Here is a 22,624-nt window from a genome sequence, read left to right as displayed (position 1 = left end):
CAACAAAATAACCCTTTCCCCTTGACCACCAATGGAGAGAATTCTTACCATGCTAATTTGGAAACTGCTTCCATCATGTTACATATACTATAGTTCTCAAGAAAATACTGTTCCCAAATTGTCTTTTTCTACTAAAGAAATAACCACTGGTGAACATGACAAATATATGATGTTGAGTCATTTCCACATAATTCTCCAGCCGAGCACATCTGTGAAATTAGATAAACCCTGTTTCAATTTGGGTGTGCCATAAAACACAATAGCCTTTTTCAGGCCAGTCCATTGACTTCTGATAGCAGCCTTCAAAGGCCACAGGTTGCTAGTTTCCGAGTATAGGATGCTGTGGCTCTCACAAGTGTGGTGACCCAGTTTCTATTTTCAACTGGAATTTCTTCTTCAGGAGTCATTCCATCCCCACCGTCAGAAACATTTTCCTGGTTCTCTATTCAGTGTCCTGACCTAGCCCCTTGCTTCAAAACCAAAGAAAATGTCAGACTCATCCTCCTGCACAGTTCAGCGAGACAAAGACTAATGGACATTATGCTTTCAATTCAGTGGGAGCCATGGTTTTGTAAGCCTCTGTGAGACCCTCTTAGAAGACACCAAGGTGACATTTACTCAGGAAGCTGTTGAGATCTAAGACAAGACCTGCAGGAAATAATAACAGGAGGCCATGGTGTAGAGCTAAAGCTGTCAAGACGTCTTCATTCAAAGAGTCACAAGAATGTGGAAGAGTCAGTTAAAAGAAACATCATAAAGTGTAAGACAGGGCTACATTCTTGGGCACAACACGGGCTGCATTGGCAGGATCCAGAGCTCGCTCACCCCCAGTTCTTATGGCTAAGCGCTCAGTGAGCTACACAGAGTTTAAAGAACAGGAGACAGGTGTTTTTAGAGTCATTCCTGGAGGACCTTTACATTCTTTACTCTGAAGGAGCTCTGCATACAGTAATGTAAAAATCTCAAATACATCCACAAGAACTGGTATTTTAAACCAATGAGTAAATTATATTTTTCTGAGTTTAAGATTCCCCTTTGCACTGGTAAGAACAGCAACGTTTATGAAAATTATTCTGCCTAGAATAATTGTAAAATAAACCATGAAATTGATGCTTTTTTTTTTTTTTTTTTGAGACGGAGTCTGGCTCTGTCGCCCAGGCTGGAGTGCAGTGGCGCGATCTCGGCTCACTGCAAGCTCCTCCTCCGGGGTTCCCGCCATTCTCCTGCCTCAGTCTCCGGAGTAGCTGGGACTGCAGGCGCCTGCAACCGCGCCCGGCTAATTTTTTGTATTTTTAGTAGAGACGGGGTTTCACCGTGGTCTCGATCTCCTGACCTTGTGATCCGCCCGCCTCGGCCTCCCAAAGTGCTGCGATTACAGGCGTGAGCCACCGCGCCCGGCCTGATGCTATTTTTAACTTAACATGTTTAAAGCATTTTCCAGTGATATACAGAATAGATAAGTCAAATAGGTTTCAGACAGTATACTTGCAGATGCATCTTGTTATTCAAGAGGAAGCCTTCGAGTAAAAATTGGATGCAATGCTTTTGAAAATTTTTTCCCTAGTGCTACACACATACCCAGTTCTCCACATATACTGGTGAATCAATGAATACTCTCACTGATATTTTGTCCTTATCTAAAGTATACCCAGGAATCTCCTCCATACCAAAAATATGTGTCCTTTTTTTTTTTTTTTTTTTTTTTTTTTTTTTTTTGCCTTCATGCTGATTTAACAATAGACCTGTCCACATTGTCTGTGGTAATTTGAAATATAGCTTCAGACTGGAGATAGGAAAATTTTTTCTGTCAAGGGCCATAGTAAACATTTCAGGCTTGCAAGTCATGCAGTCCATTGCAACCAGCCATTCAGCTCTGCTATTGTAGCGTGTAAGAAGCCAAAGCCAATATGTCAGTGAATGCACATGCCTATGTTCAATAAAACTTTATTTATGAACACTAAAATCTTCATTTCATATAATCACATGGTATGAAATATTCTTCTTTTGGTATTTTTTCAACCATCTAAAAATGTAAAACTGATTCTTAGTTCATGGGAAACACAGGCAGTGGATTAGGCCTGTAGGCCATAGTTTTCTGAACCCTAATTTAAGACCTGAGCTACTGTAATATAGCAGACAGTCTACCACATATGCTCACATACACAGCAAACTGAAAAAAAAGAAAACAGAACTTGGCAACTGTCCAATCAACTGAAAGTGTTCAAACTTTAAAAAGGAGATTTTGTGTGTGTACATTAAGTACATTGCTTTTAATATAGCTTATTTACTTACACGTCAAATTGATCAAATTAATCTAATTGCCAAATGTTGCCTCTAGTGGATTAACATATTACTCTTCCATTTGTAAATCACATTGCCTTTAATTTCTTCTAGGTTTTCAAACAGTAGCTAAATTCAGAAAATTTTTTAAAGTGATGCTAGTAAACAGAAGCAGATAAAAAAATCTCCAGGAAAATGCTGATCAAGGATACAAAATTTCAGTTAGACAGCAGGAATAAATTCATATTCCTTGTTCAATGTGGTGACTATAGATAATAACAATGTACTGTATACTTGAAAACTGCTAAGACAATAGATTTTAAGTGTTCTCACCACAAAAAATAAGTATGTTAAGTAATGCATGTTGATTAACTCAATTCAGCCATTCCACAATGAATACAAATTTCAAAACATCACATTGTACATCATAAATATGTTTAACATTTAATTGTCAATTTAAAAGTAAATTTAAAAACTCTAAAGAGAGGTGATTCTGGATGATTTCATTTTGATAGTTTGAAGAACCAAGGCTGCCAAACAGAAGGAAACAGGTGACGACTGTGACAATTCTGTTTAAATGCTAATATCATGCAGTCTATTTCTATATTCCCTTTATGTCTATTCAGCCTGCATCCAATCACTGAGGATTCATGGGAACTGATACCAGTGAGAGAACCTCAAAACCCTGCCTCTATCATTTAATTGGATCATGATGAAATAGATATCAACATCCATAACAGAAAGAATTCACTAACCAAATAGAAAAAGAAAATCAGGATAGCTTTGTACCTTCTTAAAAATATCGGTATTCTCAGGAGAATTTGATTAAACACCGAGGTAAAGTGAATCAATTCCCCATCTCTTCATTCCGTATTGCTTCACATCCTTACCACACAGCCCCATCATGGAAGGAGTGCATTTCCGCACACACTGAAGTTAGGCTTTGACATGTGACTTGCTGTGGCCAGTGGCAGGTGGGTGGAGACAACAGTGTGTAAATTCCTGCCTATGTCTCAAGAGTCTTCAGTTGATTCCACTTGCCATCTTGTGCCTTTGCCATTGCTTAACTTCCCCGGTTAGATGCAGCCAGTCTGGGCCCCAGAATAGATACACATGGAACAGAACTAACAGAAGAGCCATGACACCTTGATCTCTGGTCAAACAGCTAAGCTCTATCTAGGTAAGCCAACTCTAGCTGACTCACAGATCCACTAGGATCTGTGATGGCTTTTTTATGCCACTGAATGCCAAGAGTAGTTTGTCACACAGCATTAGCATGGCAATAGCTAACTGATACAAACACACTTCTACATTTTAGACAACACAGCTATAAAATTATAGCACTATTTTGTGTGTCTATGTGCTTATGTATATGCATGCTAGGAGTTCTATATTTCATTCCTTTCCAATGATACCTTACATTAAAATGTGCTGCCACCAGGGCCTTCATTCTTAAGTTAGTTCTTCCTTGAGGCTCCTGTGCACCCACTTTCATAATATTCATTCTGCTTGTTTGGAGACCATATTCACAACAGAATCAGAAAATCCAAAAGGGTAGAGGCCAGAATTAGGGAATATATTGTATGTGACTCTAAATGCTTGGTCACTTAAAGCATTTGCCTGATGCTTATTATGCACTTCAGTGTTTAGTCAGTGATTTAAAGCTCTCAGAAATGTTTAGTCTGACTTAGGGTAATAATAATAGCCAATATTTATTGAATACTTTCTATGAGCCCTTCTTATTCTACATATATTATCTCACACCTAATCCTTAAAACAACCCAGTGAGAGAGATCTTATTATCATACCCATTTAAAAGATGCAGAAACCAAAGCACTGACTTTATGTCTGTTTCAGGGCCACACAGCTAGTATGTAGGGAGGCTGGGACTCAGATCCTTGTCTCTTAATTTGCTTGCCATGTCTGAATGCTTGAGCCACTGTGCAATGGCCGACTGTTGAAATGCCATTGGTTTGAGATACCTTTGAGATAATACATTTTAAAGCTTTTCATTTTGTAATAATTAGAGACTTAAAATAACTTGCAAATGATTATTGTTAACTTTCTGTCTGCTTTTCTCCGATTTTTAAAGTTGGCAGAATGTCCAATTTCAACAGTTCAAATCAAGGAAAACTCAGTAAATTAGCAGATGACAGAACAACTGCAATGTCTCCTCTCAAAAACGACACATCTTACAAGTGGAATCAACATCTGAAGACTGGAGTAAGGTAAACCTTCTCCAGGTCCCCCTTCCTGGAGGGGGCACTCAAAAACTTCAGAAGTAGCACTCATTCCTCAGAAGCAACTTTCCTTTTTTCCTTTGTCTTCTATCTCTCAAAAAATATACTCAATCTGGTATCTGGATTTGGTTGGTCGTTAACCTTGAAATCTTGACTCCTTCAAAGAGCGCAAATCCCATGAGCTTTGGGTCTGCTGTGTTTCCTGCAATGCAGTATCTGCAGTACCTAGCACAGCCTCTGGCACACAATAGGTTTTTAGTAAATCTTTGTGTCAACAGAAGCCACCATAAGGGAAGGGGAAGGTGTGATGGAAGAGCCCTGGTATTTTCTTGTATTAATGTGCAGTGTTAATTATAACGTGCAACATTATATCCCATCACAAAGTAAGAGGGAAATGCACTCCCTTTCCAAGGAGGGAAGCGGCTGCACCCTAACGCTCCCTGCACCATTTCTCTAGCAATCTCAGCACCACACACTGAGATCTTGACCAGTCTTATTTCCGCCCTTTCAACACATCTCACTGAAGACTGAATGAGCAACCTAAGCCCAACCCCAGGAACCCCATTTATCAGTCCTTGTTAGCGAGGAGGCAGCGCGGAGTCCAGCGCCGGTCCCGGACACAGTGACCACGGAGCTAGGGCAAAGAAACACGACTCCGGGGTTGGAGGTCCCCGTACCTACCAAAGGATTTCGAGAAGCGCCACAGAGTTACTGAGCAGGTAGCACTTCAGGGTGACGTACCCGGCCACTCGCCACCCCCTCTGCTGCGGACCCGTAGGGAACCTCAACTCCCATCGTCCCCCGCCGTCACCTCATGGAACGTGGCGTCCGCTTTGGCCTCTGCGCGTCGGGATACTCACCGCGTGGTGCAGCTGGGGCTTCCCCACGAAGTATAGTGGGTACCCTGTGTCGCCCCGGGAGGAGTGGAGCGCCTTGGGCGCAACCTGGGGTCTCAGTGTGTATCTGAGTACCCCCTACTTCACTGCCACATCGGGGCACCCCGGGGCGCGAGCCCTGCTCGGTGCGTGCCTAGTGCTGTGCAAAGCGCCCCTGGTACAGCTTCTCCCGTGGAGCCCGTGGGGACCTGCAGAAAGCCGCAGCGCGAAGCTGGAGATGTGGGAGGAGGAGGGCGGGGAAGCAGCCAGGTCTGGAGAAGGCGGTAGGGGAGGATGAGGAGAAGGGGGTCGCCTGGCGCGGCCGGGTCTGCTGCAGTTCCGCCGCGGATCCAGTGGGGACCTGAAGGCGGCGGCAGCGTGAAGGAAGAAGGAGATGAAGGGGAAGAAGAAGAGGAAGGGGAGGTGGGGGAGGAAGGGGAGGTGGGGGAGGAAGGGGAGGAGGGGGCAGCAGGAGAGGCAGGAGGGGAGGCGAGGTGGGGGCGTAGGGGAGGAGGAGCAGCCAAGTCGGCTGCGTTTGCCCGCGGAGGTGGTAAGGGCGTGGAGAAGGCTACAGCGTGAAGTGGTAAGGTAGGAGAGGGAGGAGGGGGGAAGAGGGGGGAGGAAAGGGGAAGAAGGGGGAGGTGGGTGAGGAGGTGCCAGAAGGGGGAGGGGGGGCAAAAGGAGAGGGAGTAGAGGGAGGACAGGCCTAGTTGGCTGAGTTCTGCCGCGGATCCGGTGGGAACTTGGAAAAGGCGGCAGCGTGAAAAAAAAAGAGGCAGCGTGAAGGAGGGAAGGGGGGGAGGGGGAAGGGGAGGAGGGGGAAGGGGAGGAGGGGGAAGGGGGGAGGGGGAAGGGGAGGAGGGGGAAGGGGAGGAGGAGGAAGGGGAGGAGGGGGCGGCGGGCAGGAGGGGGCGGCGGGCAGGAGCGGGAGGAGGAGAGGCCGAGTCTGCTCGGTCAACGGAGCTGCTGGGGACCCGGAGAAGCAGGCAGCGCGAAGGGGAAAGAGGAGGAAAAAGAGGGTAGAGAAGAGGGAGGGGAGAGGGGGAGGAGGGGGCAGGAGGAGGCGAACGAGGCCGGGAAGGCGGAGGGGGAGTCAGAGAAGGGGAGGAATCGGCCCCTTCTGATGCGATGGGCTGTCGTTTAATTCCTTCCTCTCCTGGCTGGTCCATGCGGTGGCTGCCGCTGAGAGTTGCGGAGGCCGGAGGCGCGCCCACCACAGGTGCCCCGCCAGGCGGTGCTCCTGCCTTCTGTCATCCTACCCGGACCCGTGAGACCCCGGCTGCTGAGGCGGGGACTGTCAAAGCCTTCAATGCCAGCGAGAAGGAGAACTTGGGTTTCCAAGAAAGAGACTTTCACTACCTTTTAGGGAGGTGTGGGCCCGACACTGGAAGGAAATTCAGCCTTCTACCGGGAGGGCAGAGTTTCGCTTTCTAGAAAGCCGCCTTCTGTAAGAGTCTCAAATGCGGGGACCCTTGGAGAGGGCAGTACTAGAGGAACTAAATCATGCTGCTCAGGGTAAAAGCTGAGAGGACAAGGCTGCGCGGGATGCTGGTCACTGTAGGTTCACAATAACCCTTAAACTGGCCTCTACTCTGAAAACCCCTCATGGAAACCTGCATTTTGAAACACCTTGCAGAAGATGACCCAGTTCTCTCCATAGTTGTAATTTATGTCCAGTTTCCCAAAGGCAGGGCCTGGGACCACAGTGGAGACTCCATACCCATGAACTATGCAAGCCACAGAAAAGTGGCTACAAAGTGGAAGATGCGTTTGCAGGTAGCTTGTGCCAGTTTCTTAGGGTCCCACTATACTGAACTGGCTGACTGACTCTCCACCTGCTCTGTGTAAGTGAAAGGGGCAGAAAAATGGGATGTGGTATCTGAGTTTAAACCCTTAAAATTAGTTAAATAAACTGTCCACTGGCACGTAATATTTTAAAACAACTAGCAGTGTAATTGTAATTAGCAGTGGGAATGTGAAGCAAGTGTCCCCAGGAATCTACCATTAGATAGTCCCATGACGGTTTATCCACTGGGAAAACTGTATGGTTATATCTGATAAAGTCAATCATAGACCTACCCTCTGATCCAGCAAATTCCACTCCTAGATATACAGAGCACAATAGTCTCATCATATTCAAGAATGTTCATACTGTCTTGAGGCATAATTGCCCCCAAATAAAAGCAATGGAAATATACATCCACTGGTGTATGACAAACCAATTGTAGTCTGTACACATAATGGAATACTACTCAGCAATAAACAGGAAAATGCTACTGATGCGCAAAACGAATGGATTAATCTCGCAAACATGTTAAGTGAAAGAAATCAAACGCAAGAGTACAAACTATAAGATTTCACTTATTCTGCAACTGAAATTGAAATGCTTAAGTGCAATAAGCAAGTGGAACCCATGGTGATAGATGCCATAAAATGGTTACCAAAGTGGGAAGGTGGTATTGACTAGGAAGGTGATACAAGGGAATCTTCTAGGGTATTGGAAATAGCCTGTATCTTGATCTGAATGGCAGCTACTCGAGTACACTCATATGTAAATATTCACTAAGCAGTGCAGTTCAGACTGGTGGGTTTTTTTTTTCTTTTTTTCTTTTTTTTTTTTTTTGAGACGGAGTCTTGCTCTGTCGCCCAGGCTGGAGTGCAGTGGCCGAATCTCAGCTCACTGCAAGCTCCGCCTCCCGGGTTTAAGCCATTCTCCGGCCTCAGCCTCCCCAGTAGCTGGGACTACAGGCGCCTGCCACCTCACCCGGCTAGTTTTTTGTATTTTTTAGTAGAGACAGGGTTTCACCGTGTTAGCCAGGATGGTCTCGATCTCCTGACCTTGTGATCCGCCCGTATGGGCCTCCCAAAGTGCTGGGATTACAGGCTTGAGCCACCACGCCCGGCCCAGACTGGTGTGTTTTATACCCTTCACTATGTGTATTTTATACTGCAATAAAAAATAAAAATAAATTTAAAATCAACCCCCTTCCCAAAGCAAGAACTTCCAGAGTGTTGCCTGTCTTACAAGAAAGTCAACTGAACTATTCTCCCTGCAGCCTGACCTACCCAAAAATCTCCTTTCTTCTGCAATGTCGGAGAAAAGAGCGTGCCCTTTCACCTTGGAGGCCTTCCAAGCTCTGTAACATGTCCAGGCAGAGCTGGAAAAATGACACACCAAAGTTCCCTTTTTACTTTCACTTTGTTCTGCTGCTAAAAGCAACCATTCATGGGAAGTCATCAAAGACCCTTGAAATGAGACAGGAGCAACTTGAGCTTCACCATCTCGCATCTTTCAAAGAATTGCAGTCAGGGCAGCTTGTGGGAGGCGGGGGGATGGCCTGTGTATACAGATGCAATTCAGTGGCCAGACAAGCTCCAGTTTAGGGACTTTTACTTCACTGTGGTCTGTTCCCAAAGATGAACACCCCAGCCTTAGAACTATTTTTTCTATCATGTTTGCTGTTAAGCCCTTGAAGCTAAAAATCCCTTTCCCTAAAAATACCATTTAATTATTAATGTATTTAAATGACATAAGGTGGGTTCCTGGGTCTTTAAAATCTTAACCATAGCCTTTTGATCATTACCCTTGAGTAAATCACCTCTTAAAACTGTCATCTACTGACTATATACCTAAAAAAGTATAAATCCTTCTACTATAAAGACATGCAAGCATATATTTATTGCAGCATTACTTACAATAGCAAAGACCTGACACCAACCCAAATGCCCATCGATGAGACTGGATAAAGAAAATGGGGCACGTATATACCACAGAATACTATGCAGACATGAAAATGAATTCATGTCCTTTAAAGGAAGTTGGATGAAGCTGGAAACCATCATTTTCAGGAAACTAACACAGGAACAAAAAACCAAACACCGCATATTCTCAACTGTAAGTGGAATTGAACAATGAAAACATATGGACTTACAGAGGGGAACACCATATACCAGGGCCTGTCAGGGTAGGAGGCAAGGGTAGGGATACCATTAGGAGACATAACCTTAATCCATCTCGAGTCAATTTTTGCATAAGGTATAAGGAAGGGATCCAGTTTCAGTTTTCTGCATATGGCTACCCAGTTTTCCCAGCAACATTTATTAAATAGGGAATCCTTTCCCCATTTCTTGTTTTTGTCAGGTTTGTCAAAGATCAGATGGTTGTAGACATGTAGTGTTATTCACAAGGCCTCTGTTCTGTTCCATTGGTCTCTCTCTCTCTTTTGGTACCAGTACCATGCTGTTTTTGTTACTGTAGCCTTGTAGTATAGTTTGAAGTCAGGTAGCATGATGACTCTAGCTTTGTTCTTTTTGCTTAGAATTGCCTTCGCTACACAGACTCTTTTTTGGTTCCATATTTTCACTTGTGAAGAGACCACCAAACAGGCTTTGTGTGAGCAACAAGGCTGTTTATTTCACCTGGGTACAGGCAGGTTGAGTCCACAAAGAAAGTCAGCAAAGGGAGATACGGGTGGGGCCATTTTATAAGATTTGCGTAGGTAAAGGAAAATTATAGTTAAAGGGGGTTGTTCTCTGGCAGGCAGGGGTGAGGGTCACAAAGTGCTCAGTGGGGGAACTTTTGAGCCAAGGTGAGCCAAGAGAAGGATTTTCACAAGGTAATGTCATCAGTTAAGGCAGGAACAGGCCATTTTCACTTCTTTTGTGATTCTTCAGTTACTTCCGGCCATCTAGATGTATACATGCAGGTGACAGAGGATATGATGGCTTAGCTTGAGCTCAGAGGCCTGACAAATAGGACATTTAAAGTTTTTTTTTCTAATTCTGTGAAGAAAGTCAATGATAGCTTAATGGGAATAGCATTAAATCTATAAATTAATTTGGGCAGTATGGCCATTTTTAGCTTCCCATCCATGAGCGTGGAATTTTTTCCATTTGTTTGTGTCCTCTCTTATTTCCTTGAGCAGTAGTTTGTAGTTTTCCTTGGAGAGGTCCTTCCCATCCCTTGTAAGTTGGATTCCTAGGTATTTTATTCTCTTTGTAGCTATTGTGAATGGGAGTTCACTCATGATTTGGCTCTCTGCTTGTCTATTACTGGTGTATAGGAATGCTTGTGATTTTTGCACACTGATTTTATATCCTGAGACTTTGCTGAAGTTGCTTATCAGCTTAATGAGTTTTGGGGCTGAGATGATGGTGTTTTCTAAATATAAAATTATGTCATCAGCAAACAGAGACAACTTGACTTTCTCTCTTCCTATTTGAAAACGCTTTATTTCTTTTACTTGCCTGGTTGCCCTGGCCAGACCTCCCAATAATATGGTGGATAGGAGTGGTGAGAGAGTGCATCCTTGTCTTGTGCCAGTTTTCAAAGGGAATGCTTCCAGTTTTGACCATTCAGTATAATATTTGTTATGGGTGTGTCATAAATAGCTCTTACTTTTATTGAGAGTTTTTAGCATCAGTGGTGTTGAATTTCATTGAAGGCCTTTTCTGCATCTATTGAGATAATAATTGTTCTGTTTATGTGATGGATTACATTTTCTGATTTGTGTATGTTGAACCAGCATTGAATTCCTGGGATAAGACCAGCTTGAACATAGTGGATGAGCTTTTTTATGTGCCACTGCATTCAGTTTGTCACTATTTTTTGAGGATTTTCCCATCAATGTTCATCCGGGTTATTAGCCTGAAATTTTCTTTTTTTGTTGTCTCTGCAAGGTTTTGGTATCAGGATAATGCTGGCCTCATAAAATGAGTTAGGGAGGAGACCCTCTTTTTCTATTCTTTCAAATAGTTTCAAAAGGAATGGTACTAGCTCCTCTTTGTACCTCTGGTAGAATTCAACTGTGAGTCCATCTGGTCCTGGGCTTTTTCTGGTTGGTAAGCTGTTAATTAATGCCTCAATTTCACAACATGTTTTTGGTCTATTCAGGGATTTGACTTCTTCCTGGTTTAGTCATGGGAGGGTGTATGTGTTCAGGAATTTATCCATTTTTTTCTAGATTTTCTAGTTTATTTGCGTAGACATCTTTATAGTATTCTGTCATGGTAGTTTGTATTTCTGTGGGATCAGTGATGATATCCCTTGTATCATTTTTATTGTGACTATTTGATTCTTCTCTATTTTCTTCTTTATTAGTCTTGCTAGCGGTCTATTTTGTTAATCTTTTCAAAATCCAGCTCCTGGATTCATTGATTTTTTTATAGGGTTTTTCGTGTCTCTATCTTCTTCAGTTCTGCTCTAATCTTACTTATTGTTTGTCCTCTACTAGCTTTTGAATATGTTTTTTCTTGCTACTCTAGTTCTTTTGTGATGTTAGGGTGTCAATTTTAGATCTTTCCCACTTTCTGATGTGGGCATTTAGTGCTATAAATTTCCCTCTTAACACTGCTTTAAATGTGTCCCAGAGATTCTGATACATTGTCTTTTTGTTCTCACTGGTTTTAAGGGAGGAGACCACCCCTCATATCATCTTATGCCCAATTTCTGCCTCCAAAGAAAGAAGAAGTAAAAACTAAAAGGCAGAAATGATATCCACAGGCAGACAGCCTGGAGCTGCACCCTGGGCCTGGTAGTTAAAGATCGACCCCTGATCTAATTGGTTATGTTATCTATGGATTACAGACATTGTATAGAAATGCACTGTGAAAATCCCTATTTTGTTTTGTTCCAGTCTAATTACTGGTGCATGCAGCCCCCAGTCACGTACCCCCTTGTTTGCTCAATCAATCAGGACCCTCTCTTAGACCCTCTCACGCATACCCACCTAGAGTTGTGAGCCCTTAAAAGGGACAGGAATTGCTCACTCAGGGAGCTCGGCTCTTGAGACAGAAGTCTTGCCAATGCCCCTGGCTGAATAAACCCCTTCCTTTTTTAACTGGGTGTCTGAGGAGTTTTGTCTGACGCTTGTCCTGCTACATTTCTTGGTTCCCTGACCGGGAAGTGAGGTGAATGGTGGATGGTCAAAGCAGCTCCTTAGGCGGCTTAAGCCTGCCCTGTGGAACATCCCTGCTGGGGACTCCGACCAGCCTGAGCGACAGGGATCCTGAGAGCACTCCCGGATGGGCATTTGCCCTGGTGGGACACCTTGCCAGAGCAGTGTGTGGCAGGCCGCCGTGGAGGATCAGCGCAGTGGGTGAACACCAGGAAGGAATGGACACTTGGAGTCTGGACATCTAAAACTTGGTAAGACTAGTTTTTGAAACTTGCCCACTCCATTTGAGTGGGAGTGTGGCCTGATCACCCATGGCGTGCCTTTATCGGCACTTTGGTTTTGGTTTTGATTTGGTTTGAATTGCTTGACAGGACCAGTCTTGGGATCTTGTCCACTCCATTTGAGTGGAAGCGTGGCCTGAACACCCACGGTGTGCTTTTATCGGCACTTTGGTTTGGTTTTGGTTTTGACTTGAATTGCTTGACAGGATTGGTCTTGGGAACTTGCCCACTCCATTTGAGTGGAAGCGTGGCCTGATCCCCTATGGTGTCCCTCTAGCAGCACTTTGGTTTTTGTTTTTGACTTCACTTGGATTGCTTGATATTTTGGTTTTGGTTTTGACCTGGCTTGGATTTCTGGACACTCTAATTTTGGTTTTGATTTTGGTTTGGTATAAACTACAAAAGTGTGTGTGTGCCCTTTCTACCTGTTCTTTGTTTTGTGGTGTACGTCTGGTGTGAGCATGGTGTTTTGTCTAGAGGAAACAGGTGAGGCACAAATTGAGCCCACCCCACTAGGAACTATGTTGAAAATTTAAAAAAAAAAAAAAAAAAAAAAAGGATTTAAGGGAGATTATGGAGTACTATGACACCAGGAAAACTTAAAACTTTGTCTAAGATAGACTGGCCAGGATTAGAGGTAGGTTGGCCATTAGAAGGAAGGTCCCTTGTTTCAAAGATATAGCACAAGGTAACATGTAAGCCAGGGAACCCAGACCAGTTCCTGTACATAGACACTTGGTTACAACTGGTTTTAGACCCCCCCACCCCCAACACACAGTGGTTGAGAGAACAGCAGCATAAGCAGCTGGCAGAGGCAAGGGAAGACCAGCAGAGAGGGAGAAAGGAAAGAGACAGGAAAAGAGGCAAAGAGAGAGAGGAAGAGACAGAGAGGAAGAAACAAAGAGGGAGTCAAGGAAAGAGAGAGAGAGAGACAAAGACAGAGGCAGAGACAGAGAGGAGAGACAGAGGCAAAAGAAAAGTCAAAGAGAGAGAGACAAAGTCAAAGAGAGAAAGAAAGAGAGAAATATACAAGTAGTTAAAAAAAAAAGTGTACCCTATTTAAAAGCCATCATACCAATTCTAATTTGGACAAAACAAGCTCTTATTAATAGCAAAGGATAATTAAAATCCCAAACTTACAAGGTTTCAACAAAAGTAAAGTTTGCTAAAAGTTAACAGTGTAACGTGTGTTATAGTTGTCAGGCCTCTGAGCCCAAGCCAACCCATCGCATCCCCTGTGACTTGCACTATATGCCCAGATGGCCTGAAGTAACTGAAGAATCACAAAAGAAGTGCAAATGCCCTGCCTGCCTTAACTGATGACATTCCACCACAAAAGAAGTGAAAATGGCCAGTCCTTGCCTTAAGCGATGATATTGTCTTGTGAAACTCCTTTTCCTGGCTCATCCTGGCTCAAAAAGCTCCCCCACTGAGCACTTTGTGATCCCCACTCCAGCCTGCCAGAGAACAACCCCCCTTTGACTGTAATTTTCCTTTACCTACCCAAATCCTATAAAACAGCCCCACCCTTATCTCCCTTTGCTGACTCCTTTTTTGGATTCAGCCCGCCTGCACCCAGGTGAAATAATCAGCCATGTTGCTCACACAAAGCCTGTTTGGTGGTCTCTTCACACGGATGCGCATGACAGTAGTAACTTCTATTCTTGTGGCCTTAGACAGTCAGGTCCACAGACATAAAAAAAAAAAGGTTCGCTCTGGAAAAGAATGGTTATCTTCCAAAAAAAAAGGGGGGAGGGAATTTATATAAAAAGAGTATTATATGGTAAATTCTTGTCCTGAAATAAATTAACTGGTTGTTTAAAGAGAGAAATGTTTGTAATAAGTCAGAAAGTTAAGGCATGTCAAAAAATTGCCTATAAAAGTTGTGGAAAAAAGGTTATAAGAAAAGTGTGTTAAAAAAGGAATTTATGCAAAAAATGTTGTATACTGAATGTAAAACTGTATATGAATGTAACTGTATATGAATATAACTGTATATGAATGTATATGAATGTAAAACTGAATGTAAAACTGTTGGAAAAAAAAGTTTATGTGCAAGGTATATAAGAAAAGCAAAATATACCTTTGGTAAAAGGATTATAAGGAGGCATAAGACTGTACATTTTTACCTACATTAAAAAGTTGTTTAAAAATTATTGTTTTGAAGGTTTCAGCAAGTTTTAAAACGTTAATTGTAAACAACATTCTGTGTGTAAACATATTAGCTAAAGTTAAAGAAGTATCATCTAGTTTTTCTGTGAACTGGACATTAAAGTAAAAGCATAACAGGTTTTTCTTAAGGCACCAACCTGCTCTTTAGCAAATATTATAAAAGGTTAAAAAGAGTCTATAAAATCTTACCTTATGGTCAAACATTAAAAATTAAACAAATATGTCTACAAGGTTTTATTAAAATTAGGTTTAACATTAATAACACACTAACATAAAGATAACATTTAGCTTATCTGGTATAAAAATCATATAAGAAGCATTGTTAAATGTAAAATGGTATTTGGCTTTCTTTGGTTTAAAAACTAATGAAAATAGGTGCTAAATGAAATTTCTCAGTAAAAGGCACTAAGGATGATAAAGTCCACTGCCAAGGTCCCACATTTAAAACAAAAGGTCAATTTCTTAAAAATTATATACTTGGTTTATCTTCTACTTTCCTTTCTTGCAAAAGAAAAAAAGAAATAAAAATCTTTTAGCACATGTACCACCCCTAGAATTTCCAGTAAACCAGCACCAGCTTGAAGATCATGTTCTTACCGAAAGGTGGAAAGAAGAAAAACTTGAGCCAGCCTGGGAAGGACCCTACCTCGTACTGCTAACCACCAAGACTGCTGTTAGTACAGCAAAAAAAGGGATGGACTCATCACACCTGAGTCAAGAAAACGCCACCCCCTCCAGAGTCATGGGCCATAGTCCCAGGCGAAAACCCTACCAAACTAAAGCTAAGAAAAATTTAACTCTTTTCATCTATTCTATTACTCTTTCTTCTTTCCTTGTTCTGTTGCTGACCATCTAGTTATTAATATAACCAAGCCAATTTCACCTCAAACTATTGCATTTAATGCTTGCCTTGTTATACCGTGTGAGGACTTGCCAAGTCAAAGACAGCTTTCTACTTCAGAAAAGTACTTCTGTCGCTCCTGACTCTCCTCAGACTAGGCATTAGTGAACTAGGACCATTTAATCCGGGGCGATTTTGATAAAGACCCCAGTGCCCAGCAGGAGTGTTGCCCCCCGATGTAGAGCTTTCATGCCATAGTTGGTCCAACATTCTATGGACCACTACAGAGCAAGGATAGACGGCCCCAACTGGTTTTGTAATTTCCCTAAAACCATACATTCATTTTACTAGAGGATCATAGAAGTTAAAGACTTAAAACAAACTTTAGCAATTAAGACACGCTACCAAGATGCAAATGCCTGGTTAAAATGGATCAACTATTCCATCTGCATGTTAAACAAAAGCAATTGTTATGCTTGTGCACATGGCAGGCCAGAGGCCCACATTTTCCCCCTTCTACTAAGGTGGTCCTCCAGTTGACCAGACATAGGCTGCATGGTAGCTCTTTTCCAGGATTCTATAGCCTGGGGTAATAAGTCATGCCAAGCTCTCTCTCTGCTATATCCCAAAGTCCGGCACCCTGTGGTTCAGCCCCTGAGGGCCATCCAGCTTCCATCTCCCAACACTAAGTTCACTTCGTGTCTCTCACAACAAGGAGGAAACTTAGCATTCCTTGGTGACCTGAAAGAATGCAGTGAGCTTAAGAATTTTCAAGAGCTTATCAATCAGTCAGCCCTTGTTCATCCCTGAGCGGATGTGTGGTGGTATTGTGGTGGACCTTTACTGGGCACTCTGCTGAATAACTGGAGTGGCACTTGTACTTTAGTCCAATTGGCTATCCGTTTCACCCTGGCATTTCATCTACCAGAAGGAAAAATAATAATGAGACATCATAAAGTGAAGGAAGGCCCTTATGGGTCTTTCGACTCTGTTGTCTATTTAGACGCAATTGGAGTCCCACCAGGAATACCAGATCAATTTAAAGCTGGAAATCAAATAGCTGCAGGATTTGAATCAATATTTTAGTAGGTGACAGTTAATAAAAACAACGATTAGATAAACTACATCTATTTACAGCCAACAGCAATGACTTTTCATGAGTTAAAAGAAAAACTAATGTCGGCCCCAGCCCTGAGACTACCTGACCTGACAAAACTCTTTACACTCTATGTGTCAGAAAGAGAAAAAATGGCAGTTGGAGTTTTAACCCAGACTGTGGGGCCTGGCCAAGGCCAATGGCCTATCTCTCAAAAGAACCAGACAGAGTTTCCAAAGGCTGGCCCCCAGGTCTAAGGACCCTGGCAGCAACAGCCCTGTTAGCACAAGAAGCAAATAAGCTAACTCTTAGGAAAAACCTGAATATAAAGCCCCCCCATGCTGTGGTACTTTAATAAATACCAAAGGACATCATTGGTTAACAAATGCTAGATTAACCAAGTACCAAAGCTTGCTATGTGAAAATCCCCACATACCCACTGAAGTTTGCAACATGCTACACCTCACCACCTTGCTCCCAGTATCAGAGAGCCCAGTTGAACATAACTGTGTAGAGGTATTGTACTCAGTTTATTCTAGCAGGCCCAACCTCCGAGACCATCCTTAAACATCAGCAGACTGTAAGCGGTATGTGAATGGGAGCAGCTTCGCCAACCCCTGCAGAGTGACTCTGAAGAAGACAACATGCCCTTCTCCAGGCACACCCGGAAGCTGGCTGGTCCACACATGGCTGAAGCATGAGGAAACTGATCACGGGACTCATTTTCCTTAAAATTTGGACTTGTGCCGTAAGGACTTCAACTGACCTTCCTCAGACTGAGGGCTGTTCCCAGTGTATACGTCAAGTCACTGAGGTAGGATGAAAGGTTGCTACAGTCCTATTATTTTACGATTATTATAAATGTACTGGAACTCTAAAAAGAACTTTTTGTATAATGTTATTCTATATGAGGTATGTAGCCCAAGAAATGACCAATAACACACAATGATGTGTGTTATGACCCATCTGAGCCTCCCATGACCACAGTTTTTAAAATAAGATTAAGGACTGAGGACTGGTGGGGGCTCATAAACGATACGAGTAAAGTGTTAGCCAAAACAGAACAAAAAGGGGTGCCCAAACAAGTCACCTTAAAATTTGATGGCTGTGCTGTCATTAATAGTAATAAGTTAGAAATAAGTTGTAGTTCTCTTAATTAGAAAAGAGGCTATATGGCAGAAAATAAGTACATCTGTCATAAATTAGGACTGTGTGGAAATAAATGTAAATACTGGTCTTGTATCATTTAGGCCACTTGGATTTAAAAAAAAAAAAAAAAAAAAAAAAAAGGAAAGGATCCAGTCCGCCTTCAGAAAGGAAAAAAATGGCCCTTCTTGTACTAAGGGACAGTGTAACCCCTTAGAGCTAGTAATAACCAATCCCCTTGATCCTCGCTGGAAAAAAGAGCAGCGTGTGACCTTAGGATGGGGCCAGACTGGATCCTCGAGTAAATATCTTGGTTCGAGGAGAAGTTTACAAATGCACTCCTGAGCCAGTGTTTCAAATTTTCTATGATGAACTAAATGTGCCAGTACCAGAAATTCCAGGAAAAACAAGAAATTTGTTTTTGCAATGAGCCAAGCATGTAGCACAGTCTCTCAATGTCACTTCCTGTTATGTATGTGGAGGAACTGTAATGGGAGATCAATGGCCATGGGAAGCCCGAGAATTAGTACCTACAGATCCAGTCCCTGATGAATTCCCAGCTCAAAAGAATCCCCTGATAATTTCTGGGTCCTAAAAGACTCAATTATAGGACAATATTGCATAGCTGGAGAAGAAAAAGAATTCACTCACCCTGTAGGATGACTTAGTTGTCAGAGACAGAAACTGTATAATGGCACCACAAAAACAGTCACTTGGTGGAGTTCAAATCACACAGAGAGGAATCCATTTAGTAAATTCCCAAAGTTGAAAACCATGTGGACCCACCTGGAGTCCCACCAGGACTGGACAGCCCCCACTGGATTATACTGGATATGTGGGCATAGAGCTTATGCCAAATTACCTGACCAGTGGGCAGGTCGTTGTGTTATTGGCACTGTTAAACCATCTTTCTTCCCACTGCCCATAAAAACAGGTGAACTCCTGGGCTTCCCTGTCTATGCTTCCCATGCAAAGAGAAGCATAGCTATAGGAAATTGGAAAGATGATGAATGGCCTGAGAGAATCATACAATATTATGGGCCTGCTACTTGGGCACAAGATGGCTCATGGGGATACTGGACCCCCATTTACATGATCAATCGAATCATATGGTTACAAGCTGTCTTAGAAATAATCACTAGTAAAACCAGCAGAGCCTTGACTATTCTGGCCCAGGAAGAAAGTCAGATGAGAAATTCTATCTATCAAAATAGATTAGCTCTTGACTACTTGCTAGCAGCTGAGGAAGAGGTCTGTAGGAAATTTAACCTTACTAATAGCTGCCTACATGTAGATAATCAAGGGCAAGTAGTTGAAGACATGGTTACAGATACAACAAAACTGGCATATGTGCCCATGCAAGTGTGGCATGGATTTGATCCTAGGGCTATGTTTGGAAAATGGCTCCCAGCGCTAGGAGGATTTAAAACTCTTATAATAAGAGTTACAATGGTAATAGGAACCTACTTACTGCTCCCTTGTTTGCTACCTGTACTTCTTCGAATGATAAAAAGCTTCATCCCTACCTTAGTTAACCATAATGCGCAAGTGTACTATATGAATCACTATCAATCTATCTTGCAAAAAGACATGAGTGAGAGCCTCAAAAGCGGGGAGTAAGGGAGAAGACCACCCCACATATAGTCTTATGCCCAATTTCTGCCTCCAGATAAAGAAGAAGTAAAAACTAAAAGGCAGAAATGAAATCCACAAGCAGACAGTCCAGCGCCGCACCCTGGGCCTGGTAGTTAAAGATCGACCCCTGACCTAATCCGTTGTTGTCTGTAGATTATAGACATTGTATAGGAATGCACTGTGAAAATCCCTATCCTGTTTTGTTCCAATCTAATTTCCGGTGCATGCAGCCCCCAGTCACATAGCTCCTGCTTGCTCAATCACAACCCTCTCACACGCACCCCCTTAGAGTTGCGAGCCCTTAAAAGGGACAGGAATTGCTCACTCCAGGAGCTTGACTCTTGAGACAGGAGTGTTGCTGATGCCCCCGGCCGAATAAATCCCTTCCTTCTTTAACTCCGTGTCTGAGGAGTTTTGTCTGACCCTCTTCCTGCTATAGTTTCAAAGAACTTCTTGATTTCTGCCTTAATTTTGATATTTACCCCATAATCATTCAGGAACAAGTTGTTCAGTTTCCATGTATTTGTGTGGTTTTGAGTGAGTTTCTTAATCCTGAGTTCCAGTGTGATTGCACTGTGGACTGAGAGACTGTTTGTTATGATTTTCATTTTTTCTTTTGCTGAGGAGTGTTTTACTTCCAATTAAGTGGTCATTTTAGAATAAATACTATGTGATGCTGAGAAGAATGTATATTCTGTTGATTTGGGGTGGAGAGTTCTGTAGATGTCTATTAGGTCCACTTCGTCCAGAGCTGAGTTTATGTCCCTAATGTCCTTGTTAAATTTCTGTCTCACTGATCCATCTAATATTGACAGTGTGGTGTCAAAATCTCCTACTATTATTGTGTGGGAGTCTAAGTCTCTTTGTAGGTCTCTAAGAACTTGGTTTATGAATCTGGGTGCTCCTGTATTGGGTGCATTTATGTTTAGGATAGTTAGCTCTTCTTGTTGAATTGATCCCTGTACCATTAGGTAATGCTCTTCTTGTCTTTTTTTTTTTTTTTTTTTTAAATCTTTGTTGGTTTAGAGTCTGTTTTATCAGAGATTAGGGTTCTGATCCCTGGTGTGTTTTTTTTTTTGTTTTTTGGTTTTTGGGTTTTTTTTTTTTTTTTTTTTTTGCTTTCCATTTGCTTGATAAATATTCCTCCATGACTTTATTTTGAGCCGACGTGTGTTTTTGCACATGAGATGAGTCTCCTGAATACGGCACACCAATGTGTCTTGACTCTTTATCCAATTTGCCAGTCTGTGTGTTTTAACTGGGGCATTTAGCTCATTTACATTTAAGGTTAATGTTCTTATGTATGAATTTGATCCTGTCATCATGATGCTAGCTGGTTATTTTGCACATTAGCTGACGAGGTTTATTTATAGTGTCATTGGTTTTTATATTATAGTGTGTTTTTATAGTAGCTGGTACCAGTTTTTGCTTTCCAGATTTATTGCTTCCTTCAAGAGTTCTTGTAAGAAATGGTAACAAAATCCCTCAGCATTTGCTTGTCTGGAAAGGATTGTTTTTCTCCTTCATCTATGAAGCTAGTTTCACTAGATATGAAATTCTGGGTTGAAAATTCTTTTATTTAAGAATGTTGAATATTGGTCCCCATTGCCTTATGGCTTGTAGGGTTTCTGCAGAGAGATCCATTGTTAGTCTGATAGGTCACCTGACCTTTATAGGTCACCTGACCTTTCTTTCTCAGTGACCTTAACATTTTTTGCTTCATTTCAGCCTTGGTGAATCTGATGATTATTTGTCTTTTGGTTGCTCTTCTCGAGCAGTATTGTAGTGGTATTCTATTTCCTTCATTTAAATGTTGGCCTGTTTGGGGGGATTTCTCCTGGATAATATTCTGAAGTGTGTTTTCCAACTTGGTTCCATTCTCCGCATCACTTTCAGGGACCCTAATCAACTGTAGGCTTTGTCTTTTCACTTTGTCCCTTATTTCTTAGAAGCTTTGTTCATTTCTTTTCACTCTTTTTCTCTAATCTTGTCTTCACGCCTTATTTCAGTAAGGTGATCTTCAATCCCTGATATCCTTTCTTCTGCTTGATCAATTTGGCTATTGATAGTTGTATATCTTCACAAAGTTCTTGTGCTGTGTTTTTCAGCTCCATCAGGTCATTTATGTTCTTCTTTAAACTGGTTATTCTAGTTAGCAGTTTCTGTAACCTTTTGTCAAGGTTCTTAGCTTCATTATCCTGGGTTAGAAGATGCTCCTTTAGCTCAGAGGAGCGTGTCATTACCTGCCTTCTGAAGCCTACTTCTGTCTAATTTATCAAACTCATTCTCTGTCCAGTTTTGTGCCCTTGCTAGAGAGGAGTTGCAATCATTTGGAGGAGAAGAGGCCTTCTGGTTTTTGGAATTTCCAGCATTTTTGCACTGTTTTTTTCTCATCTTCATGGATTTGTCTACCTTTGATCTTTGAGGCTGTTGACCTTTGGATGGGGTTTTGTGTGGGGTGCTTTTTGTTAATGTTGATGTTCTTGCATTCTGTTTGTTAGTTTTTCTTCTAACGGTCAGGTCTCTCTTCTGCAGGTCTGCCACAGTTTGCTAGAGGTCCACTCTGATCCTGTTTCCCCGGGCTGTGGAACAGCAAAGATTGCTGCCTGCTCCTCCCTCTGGAAACTTTGTCTCAAAAGGACACCAGCCTGATGCCAGCTGGAGCTCTCTTACATGAGGTGTCTGTCAACCCCTGTTGGGAGGTCTCTCCCAGTCAGAAGGCATAGGGGTCAGGTACCCACTTTAGAAGGAAGTCTGTGCCCTTAGCAGAGGTCAAGCACTGTGCTGGGAGAACCCTCCTTGTTAGGATCCAGTACTCTCTTCAGTGGCAGCAGGCAGGAATATTTAAGTCTTCTGAAGCTGTACCCACAACTGCCCCTTTCCCCAGGTGCTCTGTCCCAGGGAGATAGGAGTTTTATCTATAAACCCCTGACTGGGGCTGCTTCCTTTCTTTCAGAGATGCCCTGCCCAGTGAAGAGGAATCTAGAGAGGTAGTCCAGCCACAGCTTCTTTGCCACAGATGCGTTCTGCCCAGTCTGAACCTCCAGGCCTCCTTAACACAATTGGGAAAACCACCTACTCAAGCCTCAGAATGACAGATGCCATTCCCCCCACCAAGCTTCATTGCTCCAGGTTGACTTCAGACTGCTGCTCTGGCAGTGA

The 22,624-nt window shown here is 42.6% G+C and overlaps 1 long non-coding RNA gene across 1 annotated transcript in view; it reads right to left on the bottom strand.

Annotated features, from left to right (window-relative positions):
* Window positions 1-5,811, bottom strand: part of LOC139360955 (uncharacterized) — a 266,593-nt gene extending 260,782 nt beyond the window's left edge. Inside the window, exon 1 of the long non-coding RNA XR_011618515.1 lies at window positions 5,381-5,811. This is a non-coding gene — a long non-coding RNA (uncharacterized lncRNA). The remainder of the gene's footprint in view (window positions 1-5,380) is intronic.
* Between the last annotated feature and the right edge of the window lie 16,813 nt (window positions 5,812-22,624).

The sequence above is a fragment of the Macaca nemestrina genome, chromosome Y (genome assembly GCF_043159975.1).
Source record: "Macaca nemestrina isolate mMacNem1 chromosome Y, mMacNem.hap1, whole genome shotgun sequence".
NCBI lineage: Eukaryota > Metazoa > Chordata > Mammalia > Primates > Cercopithecidae > Macaca > Macaca nemestrina.
Note: the sequence above shows the minus strand (reverse complement) of the source record. Positions and strands in the feature narration are given on the sequence as shown.